Source organism: Aquila chrysaetos, chromosome 17 (genome assembly GCF_900496995.4).
Source record: "Aquila chrysaetos chrysaetos chromosome 17, bAquChr1.4, whole genome shotgun sequence".
NCBI lineage: Eukaryota > Metazoa > Chordata > Aves > Accipitriformes > Accipitridae > Aquila > Aquila chrysaetos.
Genome location: NC_044020.1, coordinates 5,608,239 through 5,617,712, shown reverse-complemented (window position 1 = coordinate 5,617,712; position 9,474 = coordinate 5,608,239). Strand labels below are relative to the sequence as shown.

Genomic DNA, 9,474 nt, shown 5'->3' with positions numbered 1-9,474 from the left:
CAGCTCCGACTGGGCACTTGGTGGGATTTTGGTGAGGCTGACACCATTTTGTCTGAGGGTCAAGTGCTTTCAGTTGCTGGAACCTAAGGCTGGGGATTATGTAGCATCAGATAAAAGAATACAAATAGTCAGATGTTGGGATTTTGAAGTATGTTTAGTGCGACGCTTTGAAAAAATGTGCATGCTATTTCATAGTTTTCTCTGAATTGCCCAAGTCTAATCTGGTGTGGGCAGTGTTTTCTTTAAACTGTCTCTCTCTAAAACCATCCTGCATAATCACGTACCAGACTATTTATTCCCGGGGACGGCTTGCATCGCACATGAAAGAATTTAATAATGACACTTGGATGGAGTCCTGTTATTTATGGAGGAAAAGGTCGTGTGGTGTGCCTGCATCAGCGGTGGGTGGCTGCAGCCTTGGGTAGCACAACGTTGGATCGCTGTGCTGCCAGTAGATAGGGGAGCGTGCCTGACAGCCGGCCATGCTGCTTTTGTCATTACTGCAGAGCTGGGGCATCGTGCTCCTTGTTTCAGGCTTTGTTATTTATATCTCTCTGTAAATAAAACTGCTGCCTTTTCCTTCTGATAAATAGTGAAGAAAGCAGTGCAAGCTAACATGAATGGGGGAGTGAGCGGGAGTAGCATACTGTTGATATATACCGGTATCCTCATGTCTTCTGCTGTGCAAGGGAGAAATTGGTGGCTGGTTTTTGTTTTCATTTCTGGAAAGTGATCATTTTTAATCCCAGTCTTTCTCCCTTTCCATCCAGCTCCCATACCGCTCGCCAAGTTTTGCTTTCAGACGTTCTGGGAACGCCCTCATGGCAGCAGGAAAACTGCAGGGCTGCCAGCCGTGCCGTGCCTCGTGCCCAGCTCCGAGCTCTTCTCCCCCCGTCCCGCTCAGCTGGGTGCTCCCTGGCTCTGGAAAGCAAAACAGTGTCTTTAATTCTCCCCCTCTCTCTGCATCTCTTTGTACCTAATATTTTCTCATTTGGGGAAACGTAACTAACACTGCGATTTCATTTCCTTGTGGCATGGGACTTGAAATTGAACTTTAGCCTTTTTGACTGTTCCATGCATGTAGATTTATAGCATAGTATATCTTATGCAAATAACCTTATAGAGACACACCATCTCTTTCCTCCTGGTTGTTTATTTTAATTAATGTTTTTAAGGAAATGAGCAAGCAAATCAAAGGAGATATTATGCAGATTCATCTTTAGGAAAAATTCAGGTAGGAAGAAGAAAACAGAGCTCAGTCTTAAAAAAAGCAACGATAAAATGTACACCCTTCTAGAAGTGCTATATATGTCTGCTGTGTTGTGCTGTGGACAGAACAGCAGGTCTTTTGGAAAACAAAATAGCAATGTGGAGTTCTGTGCTGACTGGGCTTTGCCAAGCCCAGATTAAATGCGGTAAATGGAGAAGGCTAGAGGATTTCTGTTTCGTTCCCTATACTTACTGCTGGCACTGCCAGTTGTGCTGGCAGAGCATTGCCACCGGCAGTAAGGAGTCTGCTGGTCACAGTCTGTTCTTGGTTGCGATCCCCTTTTCTTTGTGTTTTGGAATTGACGCTCATGACTCCATTGGCTCTTCAGTGCTATCAGCAGCAAAAATTAATGCACATATGGTTGCTGGAGTAAGCACCGTAGGTACTGAATACTCACAGGAAGAAGATTTTTTTACAAAGTTGCTCTTCTAAGTAGAAACGAACTTCCAGGGGGGGAATTGATCCTCTCAGTTATCATCTGTGGGGATGAAAAAACCCATACTTGGTCTTCAGCTCTGAACTGGTTTATGTATTTTTGTGTGTGTGTGGTCTAGACTCCCATGCAATTTAGTCATAGCCTAGCCCTGAGTTCCCATTGTTTTACATTTAAGTCATGCTCAGAGCTTTCCAGTCTTCTTGCCATTCTTCAGCAATGTTTATAACTTACCACCTAAAAATGATAAAGATTTTAGAGTCAGTTTTCAGCTCTCCCCTATTGCTAGGTGACCTGATGGAGTACAGTCTTGCCATCACCTTATAAATCACCTGTTCCAGAGGGGAAAAGGGACTGTGCAGATAATTACTCTGAAAAACTTGAAATGATCTATGCCTGAAACAGCTGGGAAGACTGCTAATATGTAGTAGAAAGTTTTATGTAGAGAAGCAGTGAAGGGTTAGATATATCCTTCCTCCTCTTCTCAAATGCTCGCAGATTCTTGTCAATACAAAAATGACATCTTGGAGTTGTCATGCATCTGTGTGTGGCCACTAACCACTGACAAGCCCTCTGGAGTATGACAGCCCTTCAGAAACCCTAGGCAGAAGAGGGGTTCCCCTTTGGTTCCCCCTGTTACAGCTTTTTAAGGTAACCAATCCCCATCTGGACCAAGCCCCACGTGAGAGTGGTGGGGCAGGGGTCTGTGTCTGCCCAGCAATCCGTCCCTGTGCCCAACTCCGTGCGCTGCCCCACCGCTTTGCTTTGAACTTCGATCCTACTTTCTCTTTATTTTCTCAGTGATTGAGTTAAGGGCGAGGATTTAAACTAGTTGGTTTAAATTCAAGCCATATGAGACAGAAGTGATTTTCTTGGACAGGAAAAATAATCTTGGGGAGTTTATAGGACTTACAATTGCTCTGTATTTTCATGGAGTATGAACACAATTTGTCTCTCTACTTCTCAATCTCAATGTCTTATTGGATCTTATTGGATTAACTTGTTGTTCTTGGAATTTCCATGTACTGGCAGAGGCTCAGCAAGCCTTTTTTCACATTTGGTTAGCCTGGAGATTGCAGCCTTTCTTCTACAATGTGAAATTGCTTGCTCTGATGATCCCTGCTCATCATTTTCTCCTCGTTGTATTCACTACAAATCCATTTCTCTCCATCCGTATTTCACTCCTCCTTGGACCCGGGCTGACCTAAGCAGAAACCCTGGACAAACCAAGCAAAACCAGCCAGAAGAAGATTCTATTAACGCTCCTGCTGTTTGCTTGCAAGCAGCAGTTCCACAAAGAACTGGACGCTTTGGCAAGCGAAGAACTTGCCAAAATCAAGAATGGTGCGGCAGTGTATGGGTTTGGGGTTTTTATGTAGAATTAAGTACCAAGGAGAAGCCTTTGAAAAACCTTTCTGCTTTCCAAGTACCATGGGGGAGACGTATCTGACCATCTTCCTAGAAAATGCCATACCCTTATATTGCTGTACCTTGAGTGAAACACCAGCCCGATGCAGCGTGGCTGCAGCCCAGTCCTTCCTCCGTGCCTGCACAACAGAGTGTCTGTAATTCTTTGCACAGAAGTCAGACCCTTCTAAGACCCAGACATTCATATTCCTATCAAAATCTGAACAGTGGGTTTTTTCCATCAACAGTTTCAGGCTATCAGCCTCAGCTGTGAATGAAAAATTCATCAGGCGAAGGCTAAAGTAGTCACACCTGTCAGCCTGACACACTGTTTATCTCGAAGATTTTACTTCAGAAAGTATAAACAGTAGAATATTTATTTTCCTTCCTGCCATCTATGAGGCTATTCAGCAATTTAAGTGTGCTCACGCACAGCTTTCACGAGCCAACCTTAATTGCACAGCAATGTGCCATAAAAACAAAGATTAGGCATTATTATCTAGGAACCAATTTTACATTTTTCTCCTCTGACTTGAACTGTTTAAAATATAGGGCACTATCTCATTTTGGCTGTACATAAATATCTCAGTTGTCAAACTGCCCTTACTCAACCAGCCAACTTTTCTCGGTGGTTGAAAATCATAGTGTTTAATTGTGTCAACTGAGGTGAAAAATGTTATTGGTTCACCACCTGGCTGCACCGTATAGTTAAAAAAATTTAAGAAACACAGAATGTGGAATTTAAGGGACTGCAAAAATATTTTACCCATTAACAAATGAATATGATACAAGGACAGAAGGAAGAAAATAAACAGATTGTGTGTTTCTTTATTCAGGTGCATTCTTGCTTTCTCCTTACTAGCTGGCTTTGAATGTTCCAAACAGGGTGTAATTACATAGGGTACGATAGGGGCCCAAGGCATCAGTAGGATGCTTCTGACAGATTTCTACAAGCTTTTGATTAGTCTGTGTCTGCAGAGTCTTGAAATTATTCAATAGTCACTGTCACCTACATGAGCAGAATTAACAAGTAAAAAGCACAATGGACCAACATGAAATGCAGTTTTTCTGGGCTCGGTATTTACCGTAATTCTGGTGACCTCATCTGTCTTACAACAGAGAGGGAAGCTGTTCAGTGTAGAACTTCATAGCAAACTGCTTGGGTGCAGGAAAAAAAATCACCCAGTAAGTTTTAGCGCCTGCTGAATGCTCTCCATGCTGGACAAAAGTTTTGGCAAGCAGTGTAAGCCTTCTGCTCCTAGGAATTGGTTCCAAGGAGGTGGTTTATGGCTTATGGTTTATGGTATTTGAAATCCCTTTTGTGTAACTCTTCATCACTGAAGAGTGCAACCGTGGCATTAGCTCTCAGATAGGAATCTCTCAGAGAGAAAGCTTGGGGGACCAGACAAAAGGGGAATATATTGTCCTATATCAACTGTCATTTACAGAAAGTGGATTATCTTCTGTGTCATGCACATATAATGCTATGGTGTTTTAATCAGGAGACATGTTAATGAGGATTTGGGTAGCTGAGCTACCTGAAATCTCTCTCCTTTGACCCATATAGATGTAACCAGAGGTGCAGGATCTAGCAAATTTAAGGTGAAAAGGGACAATTGGATCCATTAGTATCATCTCCTGCATAGTGTAGGCTATGACATTTCACTTAGTGACCCACACTCTGAACCAAAAGACTTGCCTTGAACAAGTGCTCAGGCAAAAAGCCTCTTTTATGTGGGAGGCAAACGGCAGGATAGACTGAGATTAAGTACAACTTGTATTACCATGGATATGGCTGGATGACGTGCACACTCATCTTCTTCACAGTCTCTTCTGGTAAGGTGGGAACACTGCAGGGTCCTTGGGAAATTTTCAAATGTGGACCAAAAAGGCAGTTGTCTGGGGGCAAGGTAAGGAAGGAGAGCCATGATATACAGTTCTTCGGCCAAGGAAGGTCATTTAAGGAGCAAGCATTGATTCCCGGCCTCTATCAAAAATTTGCAGTGAGGCTCTGCTGTGGAGCTGGGAAGAAGGTGAGACACCAGGCACAAGAGAAATGCTTACGACAAGGCTGCTTGGATGCACAGAGCTCACTGTTCCAAGCTAAGTAGCCCCTGGTCTGCTCACAGACACTCTTTTACTTGGGGCCAGTGGAGCAACAGGTTGTGGAGAGTACGAATTGTCATGAGGGCGGCAGCCTCTTTCTCCCGACCTTTATTTTTCCTTAGGATCCACTCAGACTCTCCCAATTTTGCCCAAGAGCTGTAGGCATTGCTGTGATGGCATTCTAAGAGTGCTGGCCATACTTTGTGCATCCAGGGTCCCAGTGGGCACCAGTCTGTGCTCTCAGCTGCCCTCTCCTACTTGCCCATGGAGCTTGTCTGTGGGAGGGGGCTGTCGTGGTGGTCCGGCCAGCCAGAATGGCTGGCCCTGGCTTGAGTGTGCCAGAAGACAGCCTAGTGATGTGCAAGGGCAGAGTTATTGTCCCAACTCTCTTCTTTTACAAAAGAAAGATGCTTTACTTTATATTCCCCTGACATCTCATTGGTAATTTCTTCTTCGCTTCCTGCCTTAAATTGTCTAATGCTGTTGTGCCAGCCCAGTGGAACAGAAATCTTGTTTTCCAGTCCTAAGGCTAGGTTTGCTGTGAAATGAAAAGACATGGCCCAGCTTTAGTTTTAGCATATTGTGCTAGTAACAATTCACTGAGCTCTGGCATTCTGCTTGGTCAAAGGGCATTTCCTCCCCTCCCTCCTCCCTCCTTCCCTCCCTCCCTACTAGCCTCTTATGAAATTAATAAAAATAGAGTGTTTGTTGACTGGGTGGAGAAATTACATTCAGATCACATAATGTCTGAGGCCTGGCAAGTCTTTGTGAATCTGTTCTGGTCTTTCCTAAATGGAGCAGGGTGCCCTCCAGTCTAGTAGCAAATATCTTGGGGGGAAGCAAAAAAAAAAGCTTGTATTGCTATTAATTAAAGAAACAGGTCAGTATGATTTGCAGCCGCTTGACGCTTCTCATTTATTTATTTATTTATTTTGGATAAGAGAGATTGTTGTCCTCATGGTGGTGGAAAAATAAAGTCTGTGGTTGGAACCACATTACATAGTACTCACCAAAACTGGCACTTCTACAGGTCTTTTATAATGTGATAAATATGTCTGGGCCAGGAACTTTGTAGGGTCTTGTGAGTATGCACATGTCACCCAGTTCCCTTCTCAAAGGGAGATTAATGTATCAGAACACAGATGGGCTCCCAGGCCGAAAGATAGGAGCTATAACGGCTCCAAATATGCATCTTTCTCAGCTGATATGACAACTTGCAGCTTTCTAGGCTCCCGTTAAGAGATATTGAGCTGTTTGATATGTCTGGGGTCTCTCCCAGGGCCTTGTCCCCTCCATTTGTTGTGGAGGGAGTTCCGTGCTGCTGTGCCGGATCTGGTTTCTCTAAGACTTGTCTGTCAAAGCACCCTCCTTAGTAGGCCTGACAGGTTATATCTAAGTAGATGCCTTGTTTGCTTCTTCTACCAAATTACACCGTTTCCCTTGGGCCGCTATCAAAGACTACAGCAGCGCATGCCTTCCTGTTTTTTATTTGTATGTGTACGTGTGCGGCTCTTCTAAACACGGACAGGAATTTCCTTTCCTGAGTCTAGACATCAGCCGCTCACTATTTCTGTAGCTTGCTAACAGCCTGTCTGCTGCCCTGGGCCCTTTGATTTTTCCCATGAGAGCAGCAAATTCGCACTGGGCTGATAGAGGAGGTCTTGTACGATACTCTGGGCATGCAGTCTGTTTTGCGCTCGCGATGTTTTAACTGCACTAACAAGCCCTAGGAAGCAAAGCTGGTACCTAATGGGGGTTGTTTCTCTGCCTCCCGCTGTGGGGTCGGTTCTTGCTACCCCGGCGTTGCCAGAGCACCTCTGCCTCGGGGAGAAAGAGCAATGGCACGATCCCAGCCCAAACCGGTGTGTCCATGAGATGCTTGGCCAGATCCACACCCTGGAAAACCGCATTGGCCAAGCAGCTATCTGGGAGTAGGCAAGCCGAGGTGAAGCTCTGCCCAAGCTGACCTAGCTGTCCCCTTCCCGCTGACCGGGGTCCCCTCAGTGGCCCCCTGGGGCTTCCTGCACTGATTTCAGCATCGCCATGTCGCAGCGACTCTGGGGCTGTGCTTAGTGGAACACGGTCCCGAGTAAGGCTCTTGGGATGCTTCCTGGGTTTGCACACTCGCAGGGCGTAGGCTGCTTCAGATGAATCTCACGGATTTCAGCGGTCTTTCGGAGCAAATTAAGCCTGTCAATACTTTCCTGGGACTTGCTGAGAGCAACAGATGGAGCCTGGGTACACTCAGCAGTCACTTTTCGCAGCTTTTCTCAGTGGCTACTGTAATATGAATTTACCAGGAAGAGGGGTAGGAGAGAAATCTTCCTAGGCAAATGACTGCCAGGAGGCTAAAAAAGCTGGTAAGATTTGTCTTAGTGTGCATCAAGGGTGAGCAGCCAGCGACTGCAAAGCAGAGATTGTAAAGCGGAGGAGAAAAGATCGGTGAGGTGATTGAGAGCAAATTCGCACAACACAAATGATTTATCTCCCCCCATTTTTAGCCTGTGACTGTCCATCTGCATGAGTGTCTGTCTGCCTGCGTGTCATTCCTTCTCCCCTCAGAAACTTTTGAAGTGGTTGGCTAGTTTCAGCCAAACTAGCTGAGGGATAAAGACCTCAGCATTGCTAAGGTCCTGGGAGCTTCTAGAAAGGAGGCGTCTGGCTTGAAGCAAGAGACTCCGCTAGTGCCTCGGTTGGAGGAGAGGCTGCAGGACGAGCTGAATCCCCACGCCGTTTCATGGGATTTCCGTGGGTCCACAGGCAGGCAGGATGCCAGAAAACCAGACTTCAGTGCTCCCACTTTTCACAGACATGCTTATTTGTGCGTTCACGGTAGCCTGCTACAAATTCAGGTTATGCCACACTGTGGGACAAAAGAAAAGTAAATGTCTAGATGTGAATACAGTCACTGCTGAACTCTTCGAGTTCCATAACTTTGGCACAGCCTTTCCTGTGCAGCGTGCCTGTGATAGTCACATCCCCCTGGCTGTGGGAGCCCGTGGAGCCAGTTAATCTGCGCTTTTTGAGAAGTCTGTCTTTGGGCTCCATTTTGCAGCTGGAGCCTCTCAAGGACATAAGGAAGTTGACAGAAGTAAAAAATTCATTACCGTAAGCTTTATTTTGTGACAGGGAAAATACAAAGTTTCCAGGTGATGTGGCATTTCCCGAGGAAATAGATAGCCGAAGGCATACCCGGAGTGACATAACCAGTGCCGTTCAGGAAGCCTGGCGGTGCAAAAAAAAGGCGTTTTAAGAGGAGGATTAGGCAGACAAGGAATAAACACCGCAGACTGGGTGAGGAAGTAGCGTGTCCTGGGAAGCGGTGACAAAATGCCGTCAGGCGGGTGAGCGAGCAGCAGCGGCACGAGGTGGCAGCGGGGCCAGGGCAGGCGGCCGAGGCTGGGCAGTGTCTGGGAAGAAGTACTGCTCAGGAGCAGACCTGTCCCACCCTGCCCAATTCTGCTGCCTCCCGCGCCGGTCTCTGCCCTCAGACCAAGCGCTGAGAACCTGCAGAGACGTCGGAGAGGAATTACTGGAGCGAGTTTGGTGTTAAATCCACTCCTGACAGCTGGAGACGTAAGAAGCTCCAGGTGGTGGGTTTGTCTGAGTAGGAGATGGAGAGGACCCCTGGGTCTCAGCCCGAAGTCTTTGCGTGGGGTGAAGGATGGGATACCAAAGAGTGCTCGTTGTGCCTTGAGCACAGCAGGACATAAGGCTTGGAAGGTGAAAAATCAGAAAAATCCAAATTGGAAATGAAACTCAAATGTCTTAACCATGAAGGCAACATACGTCTGGAATGGCTAACCAAGGATGTGGTAAATTCTCCAGCACTTGGAGACGAAAACAAGATACCCTGGATCTCCCACAAGGTACAAGGCTTGATTCAGAGATTAGAGGGTGAAACGCTGTGGTGTGTGTTATGCAAGAAGCCAGACCAGATGATCAGTCTGGTCTGCTCTGGCCTTCAGAAATATGAATCAATGTTGTAGCAAGGATCTAGGAGAATTACCAGGAGACAAGAAACAGAATAATTAAATAACCGCAGTATTTCCAACGGCTCACATCAAAAAGTCTATCATTTTTTTTTAAGCAGCAGCAGAGATTGGGGGGAAGATCTTGGGGAAGAAGAAGGTTGCTTTGTTTTCCTATTTGGAAACTTGCCCACTGGATGACTTTGACCCCAGAGATAAAGTTGGTCTTCATACTGGAGGTTAATGAGCTCATTCATGGACGACACTTACTGGAAAATTACTGGAGT

General features: G+C 45.9%; 1 long non-coding RNA gene across 1 annotated transcript; it reads right to left on the bottom strand.

Annotated features, from left to right (window-relative positions):
• Positions 1-689: 689 nt before the first annotated feature.
• LOC121233899 lies at positions 690-8,569 on the bottom strand. The gene is made up of 2 exons (XR_005934245.1): positions 3,194-8,569; positions 690-1,748 (listed from the first exon to the last, which is right to left on the bottom strand). It is a non-coding gene; the product is annotated as an uncharacterized LOC121233899 (long non-coding RNA).
• Positions 8,570-9,474: the final 905 nt, after the last annotated feature.